At 42.4% G+C, this 26220-nt stretch overlaps 1 protein-coding gene across 2 annotated transcripts in view; it reads left to right on the top strand.

The window, feature by feature from the left end:
- Positions 1-26220, top strand: part of GPC6 (glypican 6) — a 1185284-nt gene that overhangs the window by 532872 nt on the left and 626192 nt on the right. The gene's annotated exons all lie outside the window — the stretch shown is intronic.

The raw sequence follows: 26220 nt of genomic DNA, 5'->3' as shown, positions 1-26220 counted from the left end.
GCCGGACCACTTTGTTTACCTGCTATGTCCACAGGTTCTGCCAATCGCAGCTCCCACTGGCCACAGTTTGTTGTCCCAGGTAATGGGGGTTGTGGGAAGCGGCGGCCAGCACGTCCCTCGGCCCACGTCCCCATTGGCCTGGGACAGTCGAACCTGCGGACACGGCAGGTAAACAAACTGGCCCGGCCTGCCAGGCTTCTTACCAGGTTTGTCTAACCTGCTCTTAAAAGTCTCCAGTGTTGGAGATTTTGCAACCTCTCTGGACAATTTATTCCAGTGCTTAACTACCCTGAAAGTTAGAAATTTTTCCTAATGTCCAATCTTGGTTACAAAGGGCCTGATCCTGAAGGCCCTCCACACATTGAGCTACAGTTGACGTCAATAGGATTTCTGTTCATGAGGGTATTGCAGAATTGGGTCCAATTGTTTGAAATTCGTGAATGAGTAGATGGCACTTAGAAGTTGTCCTTCAGATGAAATGTTAGCCACCCCACCCCCTCATTTTTTGTGGCTAATGAGAGTCTTCCCTTGACAGAACTATTACCTAAATTAAGCATTATAACAATTTCCAAGGATTATATGATGTTTTAACCTTAATTTAACTAGGTACTTAATTGGCTCCCATTGCCATGTACCCTACAGATAGTAATGATTTTATCCTAACAATAGCCTGTGACATAAAAGTAGTAGTAATTCCATTTTATAGGTTCAGATCTGATGCCTTAATGTTCAGATGTCCAGCATGAGACACCTTAAAGGAGACTGATTTTTAGAAAGCGCTGAGCAACCACTCACCAAAAAAAAACCCAACATGGCTCTTAAAGGTTAAAGGCACCCAAATCACTAGTTACTTGTAAAAATCTTGACCACTGGTTTTAGGCCCTGGCAAGTGTTGACTGGGTATGAGAAAGCACATTCTTGATTAGTGTTGCTAACTTAGAGGGATTGCAAGTTAGAAGTGATTTAAATCCATAGTTGAGGCATAGTAATTATTGTGTGGTGTGTGGTAGTTATTGTATAGTAATTAATTTAAAAGGACCTTAAATGTTGCCTGTCTGTATTAGCAGCAGATATCACATAGCATTCATCTTTTATCACCTACATTACTAATAAAAATGAATCTTTCTTTATGCTTTTGTTGTTATCAGTGGGAAGGGAGAGCTAATTATATATAAATTTCTGTGGAGGAACTGTTTCCTATCTTTTATCTTGTAAATTATATAAATAGATGTGGGAAGCCCGACCATCCCAGGTACTCTGGAGACTTTAGAGAAAGAGCCGCCACAGCAGTCCAGAAGCAGCAAGAGGGAAACTGAAAATAAATTGGATGCTTTAGCAGGGAACCAATTAGGACTCTTTGGACGGAGAAGGGCCTAATCCACTGTGCTTGTACACTTGGACAGCCAGCAGCAGTGCCTGAGACAGAGAAGGGAAGGAAGACCGACTGCCTAGTAGTCTGACAGGCAGCCACAACAGTCAGCAACAAGCCTAGAAAAGCCTATGGATGACTAGAACCACCCACATGTGTTCTGAGCCTGGAAAAGCACATTTTCAGGTGGAACAGAGTCAAGCCCAGCATCAGGAAAAGAAGCCACTTCCTATCTGCACCTTGCAGAATATGAGAGAAATCATATATGCCTTTAGTAAAAAATCACAGCTCACCAAAAGTATTCTCAAAAGGATTCAACCTGAGTTAACTAACAGCTATCAGACGGCCCCAGGCAAGGAGAAGAGTTTCCCTATATCCACCATCTGTGTACTCCAGCCTCACAACCACAGCCAATGTGGAATCATCAGGGAAGAGGAGGGCCTGCTTGAATGACGAAGAGTAAAAGAAAGGAACCCCAAGACTCCACAACCCAGCAGAGTACTTCTCAAAGAGCAAACAGCTTTAGTGTTCCCAACTCACAATTTTAATTCAAATCTTGCAATAGTTAATACTTTTTCTTAAAGCCTCAATTCTTTAAGTCATGTGCCTACTTGAGAATTTCATCTTTCATTGTTTTTGAAAAGTGAGCTTTTAGCATGCTTAGCTGCAGAGAAAAGCCTGAAAACATGAACTGAGTGTTCCCTCAAGGCTCAGAAATCCAAAGACAAATAAAAATAATCCACAATATATTATTTTTAAAATATGTCATGATATTTTTAAAGGGACAAGATGAGTGTGGTAATATCCTTTAGGGACCAACTTGTACTGGTGAAAGAAGAAAGCTTTTGAGGTATACAGAGCTCTTCTTCAGGTCTGGGAAAGGTACTCAGTGTGTCACAGATTGTTAGCATTGATAGTTAACACATATTCTAAGACAACATTCAAGGTGAAGTGTCACTCTGTGTACCTTTCGCATGTCCCTGCCTGCAGGTATATGGGATCTTGGGGAGCAATTACCACACAGGTGGAGTGCCAATTAATTTCTTTATTAAAGGAAAAAGGAAGTGGTGGGATTTAACAATGAAATACGATGGGATGGGGTGTATAGAGTGTTTACAATAGACAATGATGGGAGGGGTTCTTCTTATTGAACAGTGTAGGGAGTTCTAACAGTGGGGCACAGTAAGTGGGGTTCAGCACAATGGGATACAGTACAGTCAATAAGCATATCAAAAGAAATGCAAAATAAAATGGTAGCTTCTATATAAAATGGTCAACAATCTTAGATAGAATGTATTAAGTTGTTAGTGGCCTTATACACAATGTAACACAATGGTATCAATGCAAATACAAAGTATATCAGAAAAGTGGAAGCAACCAGTGGGGTGTTATAATTACAAGTAAAATGTGAATCACAATGCAATAATACAATATGGGTGATAAGTGAAATTATGCAATGTAACGGGATAAAAGAAAAGTAATGACTTAATTTGTGAGGCTAGGATAGCAGATAATCTGTCAAGGAACAGGAGGGGAGTGAACGATTAATGGCAACTGATGAGAGGAGAGTGCTGCTGGAAGCAGCGAGAGACTCTGAAGCCCTGCAGGGTAAGGACAATGGAGCAGCGTGATGGTGATCTTTGGTAGGGGAGGGGCAGCGGAGAAGTGTAAAGAAGGGCTAGAGAGAGGTTTAAGCAACAAGCGGACACCAAAAACAAAGGAAAAAAAGCGCCAAAGGGTTTGGGAAGTTATACAGGGGGAGAAGCAGCAAGGGGTTTGGGAAGTTTGGAGGGTGATGCAGATGCGGGGGGGGGGCGGAGGAGCAGCAAGGAGTTGGGAAGTTCGGAGAGAGTGCAGATGTGGGGGGAAAAGCAGCAAAGGGTTATAACAGGGAGACACGGAGAAGCACACAGAGGGGGAGATTGGAGTGGGGGAAAAACAGACATGGGAAAGTTCAGGGAGAGATCGGGACAGCGGGAAGATGAATTTAAGCAGCAAAAACCTTATCTATAGACACGGAGAAGTACACAGAGGGGGAGATTGGAGCGGGGGAAAAACAGACACGGGAAAGTTCAGGGAGAGATCGGCACAGCAGGAAGACGAATTTAAGCAGCAAAAACCTTATCTATCTTAACCAACGACTAGGGAAAACAACAAATATCACAATTCTAAGCAAAACTATAACAAGCAACTATACGGAGTAACAAAACAGTAAACTATAACAAGGCAGGTGAACTTACAAGCTCTACAATCTTAACAAACTATGACTTACTAAACTAAAAAAACAAAACCTATGGTGCCCCTTATGCTATGGGGAAGTCACAGAGGGCAGAGTGGTATGTGCCCAGGATACAGCTCCCAAGGAAGCCAAGGGATGGTGGCTGAAGCCAAGGGATACAGCTGAAAGCAGGGAGCCCCGAGGCAAAGCCCACAGGAGCAGAGCTTAGCAGGCACAAACTTATTTTTAGCAGCAAAGCACCGCCGAGTTTAAGAGAGGTTTTAAGACACAGACCAAGGTTTAGCTTGAGTCTGTGTGCTGGGGAAACAGAGCCAGCAGCTAAAATAATAAAATAAAAGTAGGGAAAGTTTCACAGAGGGATTCTTACCAGTCCCCAAGGCAGCAGCAAAGGCAGAAGCAGCAGCAACATCAGAAGAAGCAAGGAGGGCTCGGTACAGTCTCAATAATCAGGAGATCTCTCAAGTAGCAATTCGTTCTTCGTGGGGGGGGGTTAAAAAACCGGGGGTATGCTCAAAAATAAAACGAGAGTGGAGAAAGGACCCCCCCAAACCCATGGCTGATCAGACCAGGCAGCAATGCAGGAACCTTTCTGATGTTTGTTTCAAAATGTCTGTTTTTAAAGGCAAACTCAGGCAGTTTCCCGCCAGTAATCCTGATAGGATCCCTCTGTCACAGGGGAGGAGGCAGAGGGAAAAGACTGCAGGTGAGCACAGAAACATGTCTGGGCAGAGTCCTGTGCAATAGGTGACTCAAAAGCACATGAGGCCTATGACTCATGCCCAGGATCTTAAAAACACAATAGGTCTTGCAGCTCTGGCCATTGCCTGCCCTACACCGAGCCCAGGTTCAATGAGGTGATACAGGACTAACCCTTTGAACAGGGCAGTGGTCCCATTTAGCACGCAGCACAAGAGGCCATCCCTTTGAGAAGGGCAATGGCTCTTGTTAAACAACTCAAGGGGCCCTCCCTTTGAGAAGGGCAGTGGCCCTGGTAAACAACTTAACAGGCAGGGAAGGGCGGCCACAGGAGGAGAACAAAAACAAAATGGAGTATGGGGACAGCTGTAAGAAACAAAATGGAGTAGGGGGATAGCTGTAACAGACATCGCAGACCTGAAGAAGAGCTCTTTGTAGCTAAAAAGCTTGTTTCTCCCACCAACAGAATTTGGTTCAATAAAAGATATTACCTCAACCCACCAGTCCCTCTAATATCATGGGACCAACACAGCTACAACATCAATGCAAGCTTGATTTCTTTTTTTTAAGACAGTCTCATGAATTATTGGGTCCTGACTCATAATTTTTGAACACTTTGGGTTGACAATACTGAATTCACCTGCTAGGCCTCTGTTACACTCAGCGCTGGATGAGAGCTTAAGCCACACCAGGATCTTCATTGATCAGAATGGGAGAAAACTCCACAACAGTCACCACTAATACACTGTACTCTTGGTGAGACAGGAAAAGGCTCAAGGTGAAGAGAGATCTGGTCTGAGTGCTTATTTAAACTATGTGTAGACCAGTGAAAGCTCTATTGCAGGGGTCGGCAACCTCTGGCATGTGGCTCACCAGGGTAAGCCCCTTGGCGGGCCAGGCCAGTTTGTTTACCTGCCACGTCTGCAGGTTCGGCCAATTGCGGCTCCCACTGGCCACGGTTTGATGCTCCAGCCACTGGGGCGGCAGGAAGTGGCGCGGGCCGAGGGATGTGCTGGCTGCCGCTTCACACAGCCCCCATTGCCTGGAGCGGTGAACTGCGGCCAGTGGGAGCCACAATCAGCTGAACCAGCGGACGTGGAAGGCAAACAAACTGGCCTGGCCCGTCAGGGTGCTTACCCTGATGAGCTGCATCCCAGAGGTTGCCGATCCCTGCTCTATTGTAACTGAGGTTAAATGTTACCCGCACAATGTTTGCTCAGGGCTGCTACAATCCATTATTTGCATTAGAAAAGATCACAAATTAAAATCATGTATAATTTGCATATTGGCTTTTTGGTTGAATTTGCTTTTGTTCTGTATTCTCAGTATTGAGACTATCATCAAACATCTTCTTCACTTTGTCCCATCAGTCAGAGTTAGTGGCTCTTTTTCTTAATTTCCAAATGTTCCTGTAGAGTGTGTATTCCAAATGTATACTGATCTTCTTCTTTCTGTCCACCTTCAGCATCTTGAACCACCTTTTTTGAGGGCGTGTCTTCCTTGTGGTATTTGTCCTGTAACTATTCTTCTACTCTCTGACCGGTATATCTGACTTCTTGTTGTCTCACATGACCCAACTATTTCAACTGATATTCCCTCAGCTTTTCTGTAGTGAGGGCCATCTATATTATGACTCATACTATTTCATTGCCTAGTCTATCAGGTCTTGTCTTTCTCAACGTCTACCTCAACATTCTCATTTTGGCAATGTGAAGTAGCTAGTTTCCTTTCTTCCTCATTGGGCAGCATTCTAGCCTATATATCATGGCTGGCCTAATCATGGTATTATACACTTTGCTCTTTAGTTGACTTGGCATATCCTTAGCAGAAAAAATTCTTGTCAACTACTTCCATTTGCATTTTTTGATCCACACCCAATATCCACCTGCACATTCCCCTCATGGCACAACACTGAATAGAGTATTTGAATTGTTGCAAACTTTAACTCGGCACCATTACGTATATTGGCTTCTTGTTGTCCTTTTCAGTGAAGCACTTCAACTTTTCCATCTTTTGTGAGCTGATTCATAAGCAGTTTTCTTCTAATGCAGCTCTAAATCATTCTAGAGTCCTTTCCTGTCCATATTTATCTTTGTGATATAACTCCATGGAGTCTCTTCCCTAATCCCTTCTGTCAAGGTGTCTTATTACAATCACAGATTGGAATGGGCTGAAAATTGGTTTTTGATATAGACCAACCCTCACACAGAATGCCTCACTGTAGCTACAGCTGTTTCTGACTACTGTTGTATTACCTTTGTATATCAATAATACTCTGAACAATTCTCTAGGAACTCTGTCATAAACCTTCTCTAAGTTCACAAATACTAAGTGTGATTCCTTGTGTTTCTGCCTATGCTTCTGCAAAATTCAGGCTACATTCATTGTTTACTTGGAGCTCCAGACTCCCTGAAGTCTTTTCTTGATCATTCTTTACAACGGTTTCATTGTGTGTGTCTTATTAACTTGACTGGTAAGTATTATCAACATTCTTGTGCATCCCCTTTATGCTTGATGATAGAGATTGATGTGCTCTCCACTTGTTGGGCATTTTTCCAATTCGGAGGATTAAATGTAAGATGTTTGTCATCACCACCACTCTATGGTACACTGTCCAGTCCCATTGCCTTCCCACATTTATTCATCTTTAGCACTCTGACTCTCCACCACAGATAGGTCTTGTGAGGTTGTTGCTTGAACATACTTTACTCAACAGTTTCCTTGGATACTCTATTGACTGGTTTCTCATTAAAATCACAGCCATCTTTTAATGATTTCACTGTCTTCCACCAGTATTCTTCTGTTTTTGGCTTTGACACACTCAGGGCTCCTAAGTCTTGCCTTATCTTGGTTAATCTATATATTTATTTTCCCTCTCCTTTGTAAGTAGTCCTGCATGTAAGGCTTTAGATGCCTGACCTTGGCTTCCACAACCACTCTTTTTACCTTTTTCTGTATCAGCTTGTATTCCTCATGTGGAAGTAGTGAAAGAACTGACAGGGATTTGTAGGGGATCTTAACAGTCTCTGTTAGCAAGAGTTAGGCTAGCTGTAACCCTAATAACGCGAGATTTGTAGAAGCGAGGATTGTGTGAAGTGAGTGGAAAAGAACTGGGTGAGAAGTTGTTTTGACCTTGTGTAGATAATGTGTAGATAATATATAATGTAGACTGGAGTCTCTTAAGTGAGAAAAACAAGATATCAGGATGACCTATGTATAAACAAAATGCAGCTGTTGCTTATTATTGTCTGTAACAAAAGTATAAATGCTTGCTGTAATTGTTTACCTGTTGAGAGACCTGTCCGGGACTGGGGCGACCCTGTGTCCTAGGGCGCTCCCTCCCTCAATTGCAATTGCTTGAGAAATAATAAAGTATCTGACTCTGCTGCACCCAAACAAAAAGTGAGAACTAAGTTTTTCTCTGACACTCATAACTTTCTGCTGTTCTAACTTCCAGCCACTGCTGTCCTTCCTTCTTTGAGGAGATCACAGATAGAGGGGATAAACTAACTGATTAATGTTGTTGGCTGATTATTATTTTGTATATATTTTCCTTGGTATCTATGCCTTTTTCTTCCTTTTACTTAATCCCTTGTCTCTGCTTATCCCACATTTAATTGTTTTTTCATCTTATTTCTGGTTTAAGTTGTTATTTCTTTCAGTAACTGTTTGGTCCTTGACTCCATTAGAGGATTAGAATTGTTATTCATATACATTAATATACAGCCTGCTATCTGCTAAGTGGAATCAACATGTATCAAAAAGCCAAGGGCTGAATCTTGTCATCTAAAGAAACAATACAAACTCAGATCTATTGGTCTGAATATGGACTGCTAAGTTATTTAGGAGGCAGTAGAATCAGGGATTCACCTGAAGTTGCTATCTATATATAAAAATTATTGACAAACTTTGATATATATACTCATTTAGCTCTTATATTTACCTGGCGTGACAGGGTCAGGCCAGATGGCTACAAGAGAGTGGTGGAAGGTAGATACATTAGCTCCAGGTTAAGCAGGTCCCTTTTCTCTGGGTAAGATAACAGGGACTATTTCAGAACACTCAAGAATTTTCTAGAACTAATTAAGGCAGGCAGGCTAATTAGGACACCTGTAGCCAATTGGGAAGTTACTAGAATTAATTAAGGCTAATCAGGACACCTGGTATAAAAAGGCTCTCACTCCAGTTAGTGAGGTGTGCGTAAGGAGCTGGGAGTGAGAGGATGTGCTGCTGGAGGACTGAGGAGTACAAGCATTAACAGACATCAGGAGGAAGGTCAAAGAGGGTGTTGGGAGGAGGCCATGGGGAAGTAGCCCAGGGAATTGTAGCTGTCATGTAGCTGTTTCAGAAGTCACTCTAGACAGCTGCAGTCCACAGGGCCCTAGGCTGGAACCCAGGATAGAGGGCTGGCGCGGGTTCCCCCCAAAACCTCCCAACTCCTGATCCAACCAGGAAGATCTCTGAGGCTAGCAAAATCCACCAATAAGCACAGGACCCACCAAAGTAGAGGAGGAACTTTATCACACTGGGTGCTTGTCAGTATTTATATATCTGTATCCCTAGATCTTTTTTTCTTAATTTTAACATTACAGAATAGTAAAACAATTGAGCTTGTTCTTCTAGGAAAGTGATTCTTATTTAAGGGCATGATCCTATAACTCTTACGGACCCCAAATCACTGTCACTTATTCTCATGGGAAGTGGTTATAGGATGAGACTCAAGGTCTTAATTTATATTTACTTTCTAACCATTTTTACATCTAGTTCCTCACTAGATATTTTCCTACTGGGAGTTTAATGTTGGTTCTGGAAGCGTTCCTTCACAAGGTACAGCATGTACAAAGAGTCTGCTGTTAATTATTCTGTTTCTGTGTTTGTGCAGCAGGAGATAACCTGTCGCATGAAAATGGAAATTCAAAAAAACAAATGTTAAGTTCTCCTGCTGTAGGTGTTGCGTCTTATCTTATTGGAACAAATGTACAGATAAAACCCTAGCATGTGATCTCAAGTTCACCGAAAAGCTTAATTATCGGCAGTGTTCTTGAGAGGCATGCCAATGTTCATCCTATTTTTAACCAACATTGCTGAGGAATTTCACATTCTCAATCGGCACTGAATTCGGATGGCTCTCATGAAGCTAACAGGAGGAATTAGCACTAGACAGTACTAGTGTCCTTTTTGGTTAAGAGTAAAAAATTAGGATTATGAACGTATTATTAAAAAACTCTGTAAAACTCCATAAAAATCAATGCATTGTACTTGCAATCTCTTGTTTTTTATCTTACTCCTAAGCATATGTTAATTTTGAAATACACATACACTCATTTGATTAGGACTGACTCAGTACACAGACTGAATTTTCCAGCTCAAAAAAGTTTGTTGCTTAGAACTGAAAATGGAATGCAGTTAGACATTGGCGTGAGTTGAATTAACAGTTTAAATACTTTCAGTAATAGATTCATAGATTCATGAATTCTAGGACTGGAAAGGACCTCAAGAGTCCCTAAAAGGGTGTCATCAGGAGGAGGGAGAAAACTTGTTCACCTTAGCCTCCAATGATAGAATAAGAAGCAATGGGCTTAAACTGCAGCAAGGGAGATTTAGGTTGGACATTAGGAAAAAGTTCCTAACTGTCAGGGTAGTTAAACACTGGAATAGATTGCCTAGGGAAGTTGTGGAATCTCCATCTCTGGAGATATTTAAGAGTAGGTTAGATAAATGTCTATTAGGGATGGTCTAGACAGTATTTGGTCCTGCCATGAGGGCAGGGGACTGGACTCGATGACCTCTCGAGGTCCCTTCCAGTCCTAGAGTCTATGAGTCTATGAGTCCAGTCCCCTTTCCTCATGGCAGGACCAAATATTGTCTAGACTATCCCTGACAGACATTTATCTAACCTACTCTTAAATATCTCCAGAGATAAAGATTCTGCAACCTCCCTAGGCAATTTATTCCAGTGTTTAACCACCCTGACAGTTAGGAACTTTTTCCTAATGTCCAACCTAAACCTCCCTTGCTGCAGTTTAAGCCCATTGCTTCTTGTTCTATCCTTAGAGGCTAAGGTGAACAAGTTTTCTCCCTCCTCCTGATGACACCCTTTTAGATACCTGAAAACTGCTATCATGTCCCCTCTCAGTCTTCTCTTTTCCAAACTAAACAAACACAATTCTTTCAGCCTTCCTTCATAGGTCATGTTCTTGGGACCTTTAATAATTCTTGTTGCTCTTCTCTGGAGCCTCTCCAATTTCTCCACATCTTTCTTGAACTGCGGTGCCCAGAACTGGACACAATACTCCAGTTGAGGCCTAACCAGTGCAGAGTAGAGCGGAAGAATGGCTTCTCATGTCTTGCTCACAGCACACCTGTTAATGCATCCCAGAATCACGTTTGCTTATTTTGCAACAACATCACACTGTTGACTCATATTTAGCTTGTGGTCCATTATAACCCCTAGATCCCGTTCTGCCATACTCCTTCCTATACAGTCTCTTCCCATTCTGTATGTGTGAAACTGATTGTTCCTTCCTAAGTGGAGCACTTTGCATTTGTCTTTGTTAAACTTCATCCTGTTTACCTCAGACCATTTCTCCAATTTGTCCAGACCATTTTGAATTTTGACCCTGTCCTCCAAAGCAGTTGCAATCCCTCCCAGTCTGGTATCATCTGCAAACTTAATAACATACTTTCTATGCCAATATCTAAGTCATTGATGAAGATATTGAACAGAGCTGGTCCCAGAAAGGACCCCTGCAGAACCCCACTAATTATACCTTTCCAGTAGGATTGAGAACCATTAATAACTACTCTCTGAGTATGGTTATCCAGCCAGTTATGCACCCACCTTATAGTAGCCCCATCTAAATTGTATTTGCCTAGTTTATCGATTAGAATATCATGCAAGACTGTATCAAATGCCTTACTAAAGTCAAGGTATACCACATCACCACTTCTCTCTTATCCACGAGACTCATTATCCTATCAAAGAAAGCTATCAGATTGATTTGACACAATTTGTTCTTTACAAATCCATGCTGGCTATTCCCTATCACCTTACCACCTTCCAAGTGTTTGCAGATGATTTCCTTAATTACTTGCTCCATTATCTTCCCTGGCACAGAAGTTAAACTAACTGGTGTGCAGTTTCCTGGGTTGTTTTTATTTCCCTTTTTATAGATGGGCACTATATTTGCCCTTTTCCAGTCTTCTGGAATCTCTTCCGTCTCCCATGATTTTCCAAAGATAATAGCTAGAGGCTCAGATACCTCCTCTATTAGCTCCTAGAGTATTCTAGGATGCATTTCATCAAGCCCTGGTGACTTGCAGGCATCTAACTTTTCTAAGTGATTTTTAACTTGTTTTTTTTTTTTATTTTATCTTCTAAACCTACCCCCTTCCCTTTAGCATTCACTATGTTAGGCATTCCTTCAGACTTCTCAGTGAAGACGGAAACAAAGAAGTCATTAAGCATCTCTGTCATTTCCAAGTTTCCTGTTACTGTTTCTCCCTCCTCGCTCGGCAGTAGGCCAACCTTGTCCTTGGTCTTCCTCTTGCTTCTAATGTATTGATAAAAAGTCTTCTTGTTTCCCTTTATTCCCATAGCTAGTTTGAGCTCATTTTGTGCCTTTCCCTTTCTAATCTTGCCCCTGCATTCCTATGTTGTTTGCCTATATTCATCCTTTGTAATCTGTCCTAGTTTCCATTTTTTATAGGAGTCCTTTTTAGTTTTTAGATCATGCAAGATCTCGTGGTTAAGCCTAGATGGTCTTTTACCACATTTTCTATCTTTCCTACCAGCAGAATAGCTTGTTTTGGGGCCCTTAATAGTGTCCCTTTGAAAAACTGCCCACTCTCCTCAGTTGTTTTTCCCCTCAATCTTGATTCCCATGGGACCTTACCTATCAGCTCTCTGAGTTTACCAAAATCTGCCTTCCTGAAATCCATTGTCTCTATTTTGCTGTACTTCCTTCTACCCTTCCTTAGAATTGCAAACTCTATGATTTCATGATCACTTTCACCCAAGCTGCCTTCTACTTCCAAATTCTCAATGAGTTCCTCCCTATTTGTTAAAATCAAGTCTAGAACAGCTTCCCCCCTAGTAGCTTTTTCAACCTTCTGAAATAAAAAATTGTCTGCAATGCAGTCCAAGAACTTATTGGACAGTCTGTGCCCCACTGTGTTATTTTCCCAACATATATCTGGATAGTTGAAGTCCCCCATCACCACCAAATCTTGGGCTTTGGATGATTTTGTTAGTTGTTTAAAAAAAGCCTCATCCACCTCTTCCACCTGGTTAGGTGGCCTGTAGTAGACTCCCAGCAGGACATCATCCTTGTTTTTTACCCCTTTTAGCCTAACCCAGAGACTCTCAACACTTCCATCTCCTATGTTCATCTCCACCTCAGTCCAAGTGTGTACATTTTTAATATATAAGGCAACACCTCCTCCCTTTTTCCCCTGTCTATCCTTCCTGAGCAAGCTTTATCTATCCATGCCAACATTCCAATCATGTGTATTATCCCACCACGTTTTGGTGATGCGAACAATGTCATAGTTGTATTTATTTATTAGCACTTCCAGTTCTTCCTGCTTATTACCCATACTTGTCACGTTTGTATATAAGCATCTAAGATACTGGTTTGATCTTGCCTCCCAGTTTTGCCCTGACCCTCCTTTCTCTCTGCCATTATAGCCCACGCTCCATCTTGTTTCCGATCCATTTCCCCGGTCTCCATGTTCCCCACTTACCTGTGGGCTTTGCTCACCTGTTCCCCTCGAGCTAGTTTAAAGCCCTCCTCACTAGGTTGGCCAGTCTGTGTCCAAATAGGGTCTTTCCCCTCCTCGAAAGGTGAACACCATCTCTGCCTAGCAGTCCTTCCTCGAACAGAATCCCATGGTTGAGGAAGCCAAAGCCCTCCTGGCGACACCATCTTCACAGCCAGGCATTCACCTCCATGATGCATCTGTCTCTGCCCGGGCCCCCAGCTTTGACAGGAAGAATCTAAGATAATACCACCTGTGCTCCAAACTCCCTCATCCATATTCCCAGAGCTCTGTAGACACTCTTGATCCACTCAGTGTCACACCTCGCAGTATCATTTGTGCCCACATGGATGAGTAGCATGGGGTACTAGTCAGAGGGCTGGATAATCCTCGACAATGCCTCTGTAATATTTCAGATACGGGCCCCCGGCAGGCAGCATACCTCCCGAGATGAAATGTCAGGGCAACAGATGAGCACCTCCATCCCCCTCAGCAGAGAGTCTCTGACCACCACTACCGTACGTTTCCTATTCATAGTGGTGGCAGCAGACCTCCCAGCCGTAGGGGTACGAGGCTTCTCTTCCTTTACTGTAGGGGTTAATTCCTTCTCTCCTGTATCAAGAAGAGCATAACGGTTACCTATTACCATGGTGGGAGGGTTCGGAGCAGGGGTGGAGCACTGCCTCCTGCCATAAGTAACCAGCTGCCAGTGTCCACCCTGAGCCATCTCCTCCTCCACCAGTGGTGTGTCAGTATTCCTGTGTACTGGGACAGCTACCTCAGCTCTCTCCACATGAACACTGTCCAGGAATTGCTCGTGAATTCGGAGTCTCCTCAACCTAGCCACCTCCTCCGGTAGCTCTCCCACCTGCTGCCTGAGAGATTCCACCAGTAGGCACCTTTCACATTAGATGCCCCCCCCCCCACCTGGATATCAGTAAGTGGAAATTGCAAGTTACAGTCCGTGCAAAACCACACCAGGATCTGGGTAGAAACATCCATGCTCAGGTGCTCTGTCTGGCTACTGGCGCAAGTGGAGGAGACAGAAGCAGTGCTGGCACAGGTGTTGCGGGTCTTCCTAACCATCGTAAACCTCCCTCCGTTAACCTCCCTCTCAAACTCCCTTGTCTGCAGCCCGCTGTCCACTCTGCTCCCCTGGTCACTCTGCCTCTGGCTTTTAAAGCCTGCTTGCCTAGGTCAGTCCCTCCCCCTCGTGAGTCACACTGGGGAAGGCCAATCAAAGGCAATCAAGGGAACAATCAAGGGAACAAGGTCAGGCACTCAGTCCCAATTGCCGCAGCAGCTGTAACTGAAACTGAAGTCACCAGAAATCAGAATCACAATTAAAATTCAAACAGTCCAGCACACTCACTCACACCAACAGCTAGTACTGTCACCTGGTAGCCTGTTCAGCAGTGGGATCTCTGGCTCTCCCTCTCAAACTCTCCTGTCTGCAGCCCCTGTCCGCTCGTTCATTTAAAATTGAAAGAGTGAAATACTGAGTCTATTGTAAAAAGTAAATGGGTTTCTAATGCTTCTGTTACTTCACTGCTACTAACTAAACACAGTGCTATGCTGTTGCAGCAGGTAAACATGAATATTTTAAAAGCTTTTTGAATGTTATTGTGTGTCTCTCAGTAGAAAACATGGCAATAGTAGATCACATATTCTGAATTTTACTACCCCAATAATATTCCCTTGCATACTAAATCTTTCTATTAAATATCTTTGGGTTAAGTGAATGGTACAGCAGTTTTTAAATTATTAACACGACACTGATGTCAGTCTCCTGGCAAGGGGGAATGAAAGCATAAATCGCTTACTGGGGAACAAATCCTCAATTATTCAATGGGTGATTATACCCTGAAAAGTCTTTTTAAAAAATGGCATTGTGGGGCTCCATATTCCTTGTGTCTCACTGATTTCCAGGACAAATAAATCAGCTTGCAAATAAAAAGATAAGGTTTTCTAACTGCCAGCCATACAACCTCACTCTGGGATATGGCAATCAGGCTGGGTTCTCTCCATCTTATGGATCTTTGCCAGTAGAAGGCAATGCAGTTCCACTTGTGTCATCACCAGCACATTCTGATGTGTTGCACAGGTGTAACTCAGGGCACAGTTTGACGTGCAGATTCTCTCTAACTGAGAATGATGTGTGGGACGGAAAGCATCAGGTTTGACTGTCAGAGGCCAAGGGCATTTATATTTGTGGCAGTTGGCATATCTTGTTTTACTTGCAACCTGAAAAAATTTGATATGGAATGAGATTCAATGAATACTGAACTGCAGAATGCCATTTGGGGTTAAATAACTTTTGTGGCTAAAAACCCTCTTCAAGGTTTGTTTGCATGCAGATTTTAAAATCTCCAAAGACCTGAAAAACACAATGAACCTGATTTTCAGCTGGTGCAAATCAGAGGACCTCCACTGAAGTCAATGAAAACCCAGGCATAGAGGCAGAACTCTGTTGTCACGCGCATAGGGATCAATCTTGCAGTCCTCAGTCTGGCAAAATTCATTTTCATCTGAAGGATGAGGCCTTTAAACAGAGATCATGACTAGAACCATGGTGGTAATAATATTATAAGTCTTGAGTTGGCGTGGAGAATGACCTACTTCACTCACACAGCAACACTACTTTCTGACCTGTAAGTGACATTGGCATCACTGTTGTCAGCAAACTGCATACTAACCAACCTCTGCAGGCTATATGGAATTTCATGGCTTTTGAATTGTTACAATATTTATGGAAGTAACATTGTAAGTAAAAGTATTTTAAGGTCACATAATTCCATTCTCAACTGAAAAAGAATTGGCCAATCAACTTGAAAATTGTAAACAATAATGTCTTGTCCCTTTAAATTCCTTTAAACAGACTGGTGTTGAGTGTGTTTTGAATAGACTGATTTATTTCATAAGGCTCAGTGTGTTAAATTTAGTCCTTTTGGTAATTATAACCATCCATATCTAATCTTTCTCTGTGAGTGTAATATAACACCATAGCTATGCAGTAAGGCAATATTTGTCAGTAGTGAGATTTTTAATATTGTTCTCTCAGTGTCAAATTTATATCACACCTTTGGTGCAGAAGCATTTAAATGGTTCTATGAATGTAACTGTATATGTTATATGACATATTGGAGCAGCACCTCTGTAAATGGTGCTTAATAGAAGTAATCAAAACAAAGTAAGCAAAAGAAGGATATTTCCCTTCATAAACATATGGTTAGTCTACCTGAAATTACTTAATAAACTCACTAATGTAATTTCATTCTTCTGCCAAAGGGATGAGTATTGTAGGTCCATCTTTTATGTGCACGAACATGCAGTTTGTATTGTTCTATAGCATCAAGCAAAAAAAGGGAAAATCAAGATAAATTGACATTCTTCAATACAGGTACTCTCTCACTGCAGGAAATCAGAGCAATCCAGAATGTATGCATTAAGGTAGAAGAGGAAAGATTATATGTCTTACATGTATTAAAGAACTTGATTGTCTATGTACCCTCCTCTTATTTTTTTTTAAATATGTTACTTATTTGTTGACAGAGTACTCAGTCTTGTGCAGTACACAATTAAACAGTTTCTGCCCTAAGGAGCTTACAATGAAAGAGAAATAAAAGGAGTAAAAATAGCAGAGTTTGAACTTCTTTTAATTGTGATCTTTCTCATCAGGAAATACATAACTCTCATATTATATATAGCATATATGCAAGGAAAAGGCTACATTTTCATGTAACGATCATTGGCAGATGCAGAAATCATCAATAGGTTAGAGTTTTGATTGGATGTCGCATTCAAGAAATTAAAGAAAACATTCTCAGTAAAATATGTATTATCTCCTTCTCTTGGTCTTCAGGTTTTCTGTTGAGAAACACAGTTTGTTGAGTATCAGCTAGTATTTCATGTAACTGATACTAAAAACCCTCCATTAAATAATGTGTAACAAGTACAAATTACAAGAAATAATGCATGGTGTGGTGATGATGAAAGATGAAGAATATGACGATCATTAAATCCACAATTCTGGCAGGTGACTGAGTGCTAGAACTGATTATATAGCATGCGTATTGGTTGTGCTTGCATATTCTGAATTCTTAATTTTTGTTCATTTCCATCAATAACAATATGATCTCCATCAAGAAATAATTCTGTGTGGCTTCCCCTTCTTTTTACAGGACTTGTGTTCAAAATAAGAGAGATTCTCAACCTCCTCCTTATAAGGACCCCCATTTCCATTGTGTATCCTTCCTCTTCATCTATACTTATTTTAACCAGAACCTCCCCTTTCCCCATATTTAGGAATATGGGAAAGGAATATGGAAGTTGTGACCCTTTGTCATGAATGTGTAACCTCATGGGGGTGGGGGTTAACCTTCAGGTTGAGAACCCCTGTTACTATGCATCCTACTATGCATCCTACTATCACCCACGAAAGCTCATGCTCCAATATGTCTGTTAGTCTATAAGGTGCCACAGGACTCTTTGCTGCTTATACAGATCCAGACTAACACGGCTACCCCTCTTATACCTGTTACTATGACATTGATAGTCCTATTTATGCTTATATAATTCAAATTTAACTTTGTTACACCAGTGAAACCCATTTGACTTCATTAATATTATACAGTGTAAGTGAGTGCAATATAATGCCCAGTTGTTGAAGTCAATGAGTGTCTTTCCATTGACATCAGTGGGAGTCCTTGCATTGACTTCACTGGGTATTGGATTAGGCCCACAGAGAGGAGAGTATGGTTCAAAAATCTCTTATTGGAATTTTTTTCAGGTACAAGAAGAATGATAAAGTTGACCATGTGTTTTTTATGTATTGTTATATGACTATTCTGTTCTATATATGTTCTTCTACCATGCTCATCACCACACTATCTTGAGTGTCTTCCAGTAGGTCATTACACAACACTACTAACATCTGTCACATGTGACTTTCCTCATCCCAGACAGAAAATTGTATGCAGTGTCATGTTTTGTTTTGTTTGTTTGGGGAGAGGGGGTTGTACGGATTTTTGATTGAGTAGGTTGTTTTTGTTTTTTAAATATATGTGTTGCTAAGTGTGTGCTAGCGAAGCAAGGTTACCCTTAAAGCAGAAGGTGGTAAGTCTGATAGTTCATGAGGAGTTCATTCCATAGTCTCAGGCAAGCCCCTGAGAAAGTTTCATCTCCTACTGATATGAGCTGTACCTTTATTGTAGTAAGTTCCATTATGCAAAGTTGTTGACCACAGTCTTCATCCTACAGGTTTAAGCTATCATTTAGATATCCTGATCCCAGGCTACTAAGCACCTTGAAAATAAGGACCAAGACCTTGAGTTTGATTTGATAGTCTCTGGGAAGCCAGAGTAGAGAACTGAGGCCAAGTCTGATGTACTTGTGTTAACCTATATGGTGAGAAAACAACTAACCGTGTTCTATACTACTTGAAGCTTTCTTAAATGGTGAAGGCTTTATGCCACAGTATGTCACTTTCCTGTAGTATATCTGACAGGTGACAAGGGCATGAATAACTGAACCCAGGTGATCATCATCTGCAAGGGTGGGAAGGAGTCTGCTAAGCAGCCAGAGATGGCAGAAAACATTACTTGCAGATATAGCTATGTGACGGCTTAGATTCAGCAGTGAAACTAAGGCCATGTCTACACTACAAAGTTAAGTCAACTTCATGTAAGTCTACATCGAGCCTCTGATTTAAGCAAGTCAATCTTGCATGCCCACACTGCGCTCATTGTGTCGGCGCAGTGCATCCTGACTAGCAGGGCTTGTATCGACGTATGGACCACTACACTGTGGGTAGCTATCCCATAGTGCACATAGCCAAGTGGAATTTTTAGTTGGGCTTGCAATGCCTTATGGGACCAAAGCATTGACACGAGTGGTTATGGGAACATGGTGTTAATCTCCCATTATGCAGTTACCTCTCTTCCTTCCTGAAATCAATGGCAAACAAACCAAGTCTTTTTTTGCAAGCCTGAATTACCCATGTTGATGCCATAGCACCATAAGCACGGATCCATTCAGCTATACAGTGTTGTGATCATTGGAAACACCTCATGCCTTATCCTGCAGTATTTACACAGCCAACACAGGAGCTGCCATGCAGAACAAAGTGATGACATGCAAACAGCCCTGCTGGAAGACACAGAGCAGAACAATTCACAGTTGTTGGCGACCGTCTTGCATCTCCTTGACGTGGTTGAGACTGACACTAACTGGTGGGACCACATTGTTTTGCAGCTATGGGATGATGAGCAGTGGTTGCAGAACTTGCACATCTGAAAGGCCACTTTCCAGGAATCATGTGAAGAGCTGTTCCTAGCCTTGAAGTGCAGCAATATTAAAATGGGAGCTGCTCTGACAGTGGAGAAGCAAGTGGCGATAGCTTTGTGGAAGCTTGCAATGCCAGACTGCTCCCAGTCAATTGGAGTGGGTAAATCTACCGTGTGATCTGTTGTGATCCAAGTTTTCATGGCCATTAACAGACTTCTGCTAAGAAGGGTAGTGACTCTGGGCAACGTGCAGGACATAGTGGATGGTTTTGCTGTGATGGGGTTCCCTAACTTCAGTGGGGCGATAGGGATACTGGTTCTATCTTGGTACAAGACCACTTTGCCAAAGAGTAAATAAACCAAAATGGATACTTCTCAATGGTGTTGCAAGCGCTAGTGAATCACAGGGGCCGTTTCACCAACATCAACGTGAGATGGTTGGGAAAGGTGCATGATGTGTGCATCTTTAGGAACACAGGTCAGTTCAGAAAGTTGAAAGCAAGGACTTTCTTTCCAGACTGCAGAGTGGTGATATTGAAATACAAATTGTGATCCTGGGAAACCCAGCCTACCCTTTGCTCCCATGGCTCATGAAGCCATGCACAGGCAGTCTGGACAGTAGTAAGGACTGGTTCAACCATAGGCTGAGCAAGTGAAGAATGGTGGTGGAATGTGCCTTTGGACGTTTAAAAGGTCACTGACTTTGTTTGCTTACTAGGTTAGAACTCAGGGAAAGCAATATCCCCATTGTTATTGCTGCCTGCTGTGTGCTCCATAATACCTGTGAAACAAAGGGAGAAAAGTTTCCGCCAGGGTAGCAGGGTGAGGCAGATTGTCTGGCAGCCAATTTTGAGCAACCAGTCACCAGAGGAATAAGAAGAGCACATCGAGGGGCTCTGTGTCTCCGTGAGGCTTTGAAAACCAGTTTCAGCAATGAGCGAGAGTAATGTAACACTTATCTATGTTGTTCCTTACCAAACTATCCCCTGTAAACAACACCCCCACCAACCACCCTTTGTTAAATGAATAAAGATCCTTTTCTCCTCGATTCCATTAAGTTTTTATTATGCACACAAACACACAGAGGCAGCAAAGAAAAGTAAGATAACCAGGGGCTAAAGGACTGATAACACTGTGGGGGAGGAACAAGGAAAGCTTGCTTACAGATGCACTTCAGTAACAATCAAAGGTGTGGGAATGGGTGCCTTCTGGTCCTTCCATCCTCCCCTGGTGTTCAGTGCAAGGGATACTGTGTCTCCCCCCTTCCGCCTCATATGATATTTGGGGGAGGAGGTGTAGAACTGGGTGATAATGGCAGCAGGTTCCGCATAGACTGCAGAGACACTCTAGCATCCAGCCGCCTTGCTTGAACCTCAACCAGACGCCCAGCATGCTCCTTCATAATCTTTAGCATTTCTTCCTGCGTGGCACACTCTTGTTCCCTGCATGCTCTCCTGTCCTCCCTGTCCATGTCCAGGTTCTCAGACAGTATAATCCTCCATGCTCTGAGCTCCATCTTGTCACTCTCAGAGGCACTCTTCAAATCATTGAGCATGTCCTCCCCAGTCTTCTTTTTCTGCTTCCTAATCTGGGAGAGTGTTTGTCCCAGTGTGGAGGATGCATCGATGGACAAGATTTCAGCTGCAAGGAATGCAAAGCACAAGGGTAGCATTGACAGTGCATACATTGTTTCTAGTAGAAGGTTAATTTTTTTATAAAGAAAACACCCCTCAATGCACTTCTCTGCAAGCCACAGTGTAATCACAACCATTGGCTATTGCAAGTCAGTTTGCTGCTCCAGCCATGGTGAGTAAGGCCATGAGGCATGGGCGAGAGATCTTGTGCTGGTTGGAACTTGAGAAAAGCCCCCTTTCCCATGGCAACCTGAATGGTGCTTGAGGACAGGCACCAGTGTAAAAGTCCCCAAGTAGTTTGTTTTTTACAAAAGTGGCACTGGGCTGGGGAGCGAGGGAGACAAACAGTAAGCCTGCCTCCCCCTGCCCTTTTTTTTTTGTTTCAATGCTGCTTGCAGTACATGGTGATCCCTTCTGACCACAACTACTGGGGGTGGATTATTTGTTGAATTGTTTGCAATTTAAGGGCTAGCATCAAAAACTTCCCCCATTTCTCTAGGTGACCCTATGTGATATCACTCTCTTGAGAGCAACAGAGGCAGCAAGGGAGCAGATGCTGCAAGCGTCTGGGTTCAGACCTGGTCCATATGCTGTAATGCTGTGTGCTGCAATAATGCCAGTAGAGTTAATACTGGAGTGGTGTGGGAAAGTGTCCTACCGTAGTGGACAAAATAAGGCAGCCCTTCCCAGAAACCTGCGAAGGATTGCAGAATACCTTCATGAAAGTTTCCTAGAGATCTCCATGCAGGATTTTTGGGCAATCCCCAGGCACATAAACAGTCTTTTTTGGAGAGCACCCTCTGTGTAGCTGGAGTGGCCACCAATACCCTCTATGCCTACTTTTTTGTTCAGATTAAACATAAAAAATAATAGCATGTAACCTCTACAATTTGACTGGAAATGTGTAGACACCAGAGGTGCCTTCCCTGGCATCATGCTCCACTGCCAACTGGTCTTGTGAAGGGACGGGCTCCAGGGTTAAAAACAGTTCTTGACTGTCAGGGAGTCTGGATCCTCCACTTGCCTGCTTCACATTCTCCTCCTCCTATTCCTCATCAAAAATGTCCCCCTGTTGTTGCTTGAGGTCAACCAGGGGCTCCTGGGAGGTATCCACACTGCATTTACGGGTAATGGTGGGGTCACCGCCAAGAATCTCATGCAGCTCCTCGTAAAAGAGGCATGTCTGTGGGGCAGAACCAGAATGACTATTCACCTCCCCTGTCTTCTGCTACGCTTTCCAAAGCTCCTTTATTTTCATATGGCACTGTTGCCTGTCCCGGACATAGCCCTGCTCCCTTATGCCCAGCACAATCTTGGCATATATGTCAGGATTTCTTCTGCTGGATTGGAGCTCAGCCTGCACAGACTCTTCTCCCCACACAGCAATAAGATCCACCATCTCCTGTAAATTCCATGCTGGAATGCGTTTGCGTCCATGAGACTCTATGATCATCGCTGTTGGTGAGCTCTCCATGCTGATCAAACAGGAAATGAAAATTCAAAAGTTCCCAGGGCTTTAAAAGGAGAGTGGCTGTTTCCTGTGTATCTGGCTGTTGTGCAGTGGAGTTGAAAGTGCTCTTCAGAGCGATCACAGAGGAACACTGTGGGACACCTCCTGGAGGCCAATTGATTTGAATTACACAATGCAGTGTCTACACTATCCCCGTGTTGACCTGTGGATGTTAAATCAAGTGCTACGCCTCTCACAGAGGTGGAGTACAGAAGTCGACTTTATAGGCCACTTAGGTCAGTGGAAGGGACTAGGTAGTGTAGACACATACATTATTAGATGAACTTAACACAGCTTATGTTGACCTAAATTTGTAGTGTAAACCTAAGTGTTCTCAAACTATGTACTAAAATAGAACAGTTCGAGGAGTCTGCTTTCAACCAAAGGAGACAGCATCACTGTTCCAAACACTTAAGATTCTTGGACTGGGAGATTATTCATGGGAATATGCCATGCTTCTCCAATATTGTATGGCCTTCCTGAGAATATCTGAACAATGGCTTTTTTCCATATTGTTAAGTCACAGAAGAAGAAAAAAATAATAAAAACAAAAAGTATAACACACATACTCCCTGGGAGAAGAATGTAACTGAAGTGCCACATTATGATCTAATTAGGAAAAGGATTTTTACAAGTTAGTCCTCATCTGTTAACTGTGACATTGTAGCAAGCCATCCATTTTACTCTGAGGCCCCTCTTTTTCATTTGTAACCAACTTTCAAAATCCGGCCAAAATATTTGCAGAGGGAACATACAGTTAATAATTATATTTTCATTTTAAAACTGTTCCTTTAACATTGGTTAGTTTTTTGGACAGCAAAGTGGGAGGCTAGGTTCTGCAATGTTGCAGCCATATTTCCTCCATCTCTATATATAAAGCTCATGCAGACAAAATGCTGCAGAAACAACTTGTAGATGAGATTAATGAAATGAATCAACCACTAACACTATTTACAATTTAAAAAGGGTGAACAGATGGTCTTAACAAGGCTGAAAGTGTGATGATGAAATTCAGTGCATGTGTTTGCTAAGACAGTTCTGCTTCAAGAAAACATGCCCTGTTTATATTTGTAATAACAAAAATACTGTTCAATACAATTTTATTTACTGTTATATTTGCAGTAAAGTTAATCTATAGTCTTTCATTCTCTATGGTAGTAAAGATATTCAGCTTTAAATGGCTAATAGGAGAAAATAGAGCAAATGTTGTACCTGCACAACTGGAAAGAAAATGTTCATCCTAACAGAATTAAAGCAGAATATTGAGTGTACCTTTCTGATAGTGAGTCTATATACCACTCATCTTCCCCATGGCTGTATTTTGGCTTGAATGTATACCTTCATCTAAACCCTTCCTACATAGCCTTAATCAGCGCCACATAGTGCTAAGTAATTTAGAATCACGTAACCCAACTAAACATGTGACTAGGGCCACAGATTGCCATGCTCACATTACATAGATTGCATTTTTAATTCATGTCAATTGAAACATGCATGTGCAGTACACATATAATGTATTCATTTTACAAATTAATATGTCATACCTATCTAAAGCATATGTCCAGGTTTGTAAGGATCTTTAATAAGAGATATTTGCTTCTGACTCTAAACTGCCAATTTTTAAATTTAAGCAGCAGTGGAGATGTATAAATTAGTATTCTGTAATGTTAAAAATGCCCCTCCCCGTGGTACAAACTGGAGTTGGTTGAAAATTTTCTGATAAAACTGTTTTGTCAGAAAATGCCAATTGGTCAAACCCGAATGTTTCACAAAAAACATCTTGGAGTCAGTGAACATTCATCAGATCACAAGAAGGTTCTGGAACCTGGTACTGGAAACCTTCCTGTGGGCTGCTGAAGAACCTGGCCTTCCAGTGTCCATGACTTGGGGCAGCTCTACCGTGCAGACTGACAGTTTCCCCAGTGCTAATAAGTGTTGGGCAGCAATGAAACAGGCAACACCATGTGTCCGTGTTTCCACAATGTTGGTTTTTTTTGTTTGTTTGGGGTTTTTGGGGGTTTTTTGACATCAGATTTTTGGGAAATCAGATCAATGTCAAACTTTCTTGTGAACGGGAAATTCTAAGTTTTGGCCAGCTCATGTGCAAACTACATTTCCTTTTGGTAAAGTGTAATTAAGAACGAGATACAGCTGTGATGTAAAACAGTAACTGAGCTAAGATGAATTCCTACAGATGTTCATTTAGACATTTTTGGCTTATTTCATTTATATGCCTTATCTGAAATCTAGTATATACTTGTAGATCTGATAGTACTGAAGAATCAAAATTAATTTTTATGGGATGCCATAGTTTCATGGGAAAGAACAATGTTAATGAAGAGTAATTTTTAAAAAAAGGATAACTATGCTAGACAACTATTTCCCTTCTTTTAAAAGCTGTAACAGATGTCTTGCTGCAAATAGAAATGGGATACAAATTCCACAATCATTATGCATAGTTAAAGGTCTTTAATGCCACAGTTTTAAAAATGTAATTTGGATTAAGGACAAAAAAAAAGTGGTTTGCTGATTCTGAACCCAGTGGATGGCCTGAGTTATGTAGATTATATAACACATTAAAACAGGTAGACGTCAATATAAACTAACTCATGGTAATGGGTACTGACATAAATAACTCACAGTGAGTCAGAACAGTATTGGGTGACCCAATCATAGACTAACCATGCCAGAAGAATACAGTATGAGAACATAAGAATGGCCATACTGGGTCACATCAATGGTCCATTTTGCCCAATATCCTGACTCTGATAGTGGCCAGTGCCAGATGATTCTGGCACTTAGAGGTTTAGGGATACCTGGAGCATGAGATTGCCTCTCTGACCATCTGGGCCAATAGCCATTGATGGTCCTATCCTCCATGAATTTATTTAATTCTTTTTTGAACCAGTTATACTTTTGGCCTTCACAACATCCCCTAGCAATGAGTTCCATAGGTTGACTGTCTTTTATGAAGTACTCCTCTCTTATGTGTGTTTTAAACCTGCTGCCTATTAATTTAATTGGGTGACTGTGATGGGGTGTACTTACAATGCTTTGTGAGCCGAGGAGGCCATGCCCCATTGCCCTTGCTGGGCATGCTCCAGCTGGACCAGAGTATAAAAAAAGAGCAGCTTAGCTCAGCCTGGGCCAAAAGAAGTAGATGTGTGTTGCAGGTCTGCAAAGAGAATGACCCGGTTGTGGAACTGTAGGCTCAGTGTATTTCAGAAGGACCTCTGCTGAGCCCATGGCAGATACACCCACCACAAATAGGGCCCTGGGCTGGGACCTGGTGAAGTAGGGACTGCTCAGGTCCCTCTACCATGGCCGTCATGTACCCCAGGGTGGAAGACCACTCTCTTCTGGCCACTGGGCCACACAGCCCTGCCTTATTGACTTTGGCCACTAGGCTGCACTGCCTTGAAGCGAAGAGTAGTCCCATTGACTGGCCACTAGGCCAAGCTGCCTTGCAGCGAAGGATGATCCCATGCACTGCTACAGACTAGGGACCGAATGGCTAGGCAGCAGTTCTGCAGTGAAGGATGATCCCGTGCACTGCTACAGACTAGGGACCGAAAGGCTAGGCAGTAGATCTGCAGAAAAGGACCTAGGGGTTACAGTGGATGAGAAGCTGGATATGAGTTGACAGTGTGCCCTTGTTGCCAAGAAAGCTAATGGCATTTTGGGCTCTATAAGTAGGGGCATTGCCTGCAGATCGACGGACGTGATCA

The sequence above is a fragment of the Gopherus flavomarginatus genome, chromosome 1, assembly GCF_025201925.1.
Source record: "Gopherus flavomarginatus isolate rGopFla2 chromosome 1, rGopFla2.mat.asm, whole genome shotgun sequence".
Lineage (NCBI taxonomy): Eukaryota > Metazoa > Chordata > Testudines > Testudinidae > Gopherus > Gopherus flavomarginatus.
This window is presented reverse-complemented; position numbering and strand designations above follow the sequence as displayed.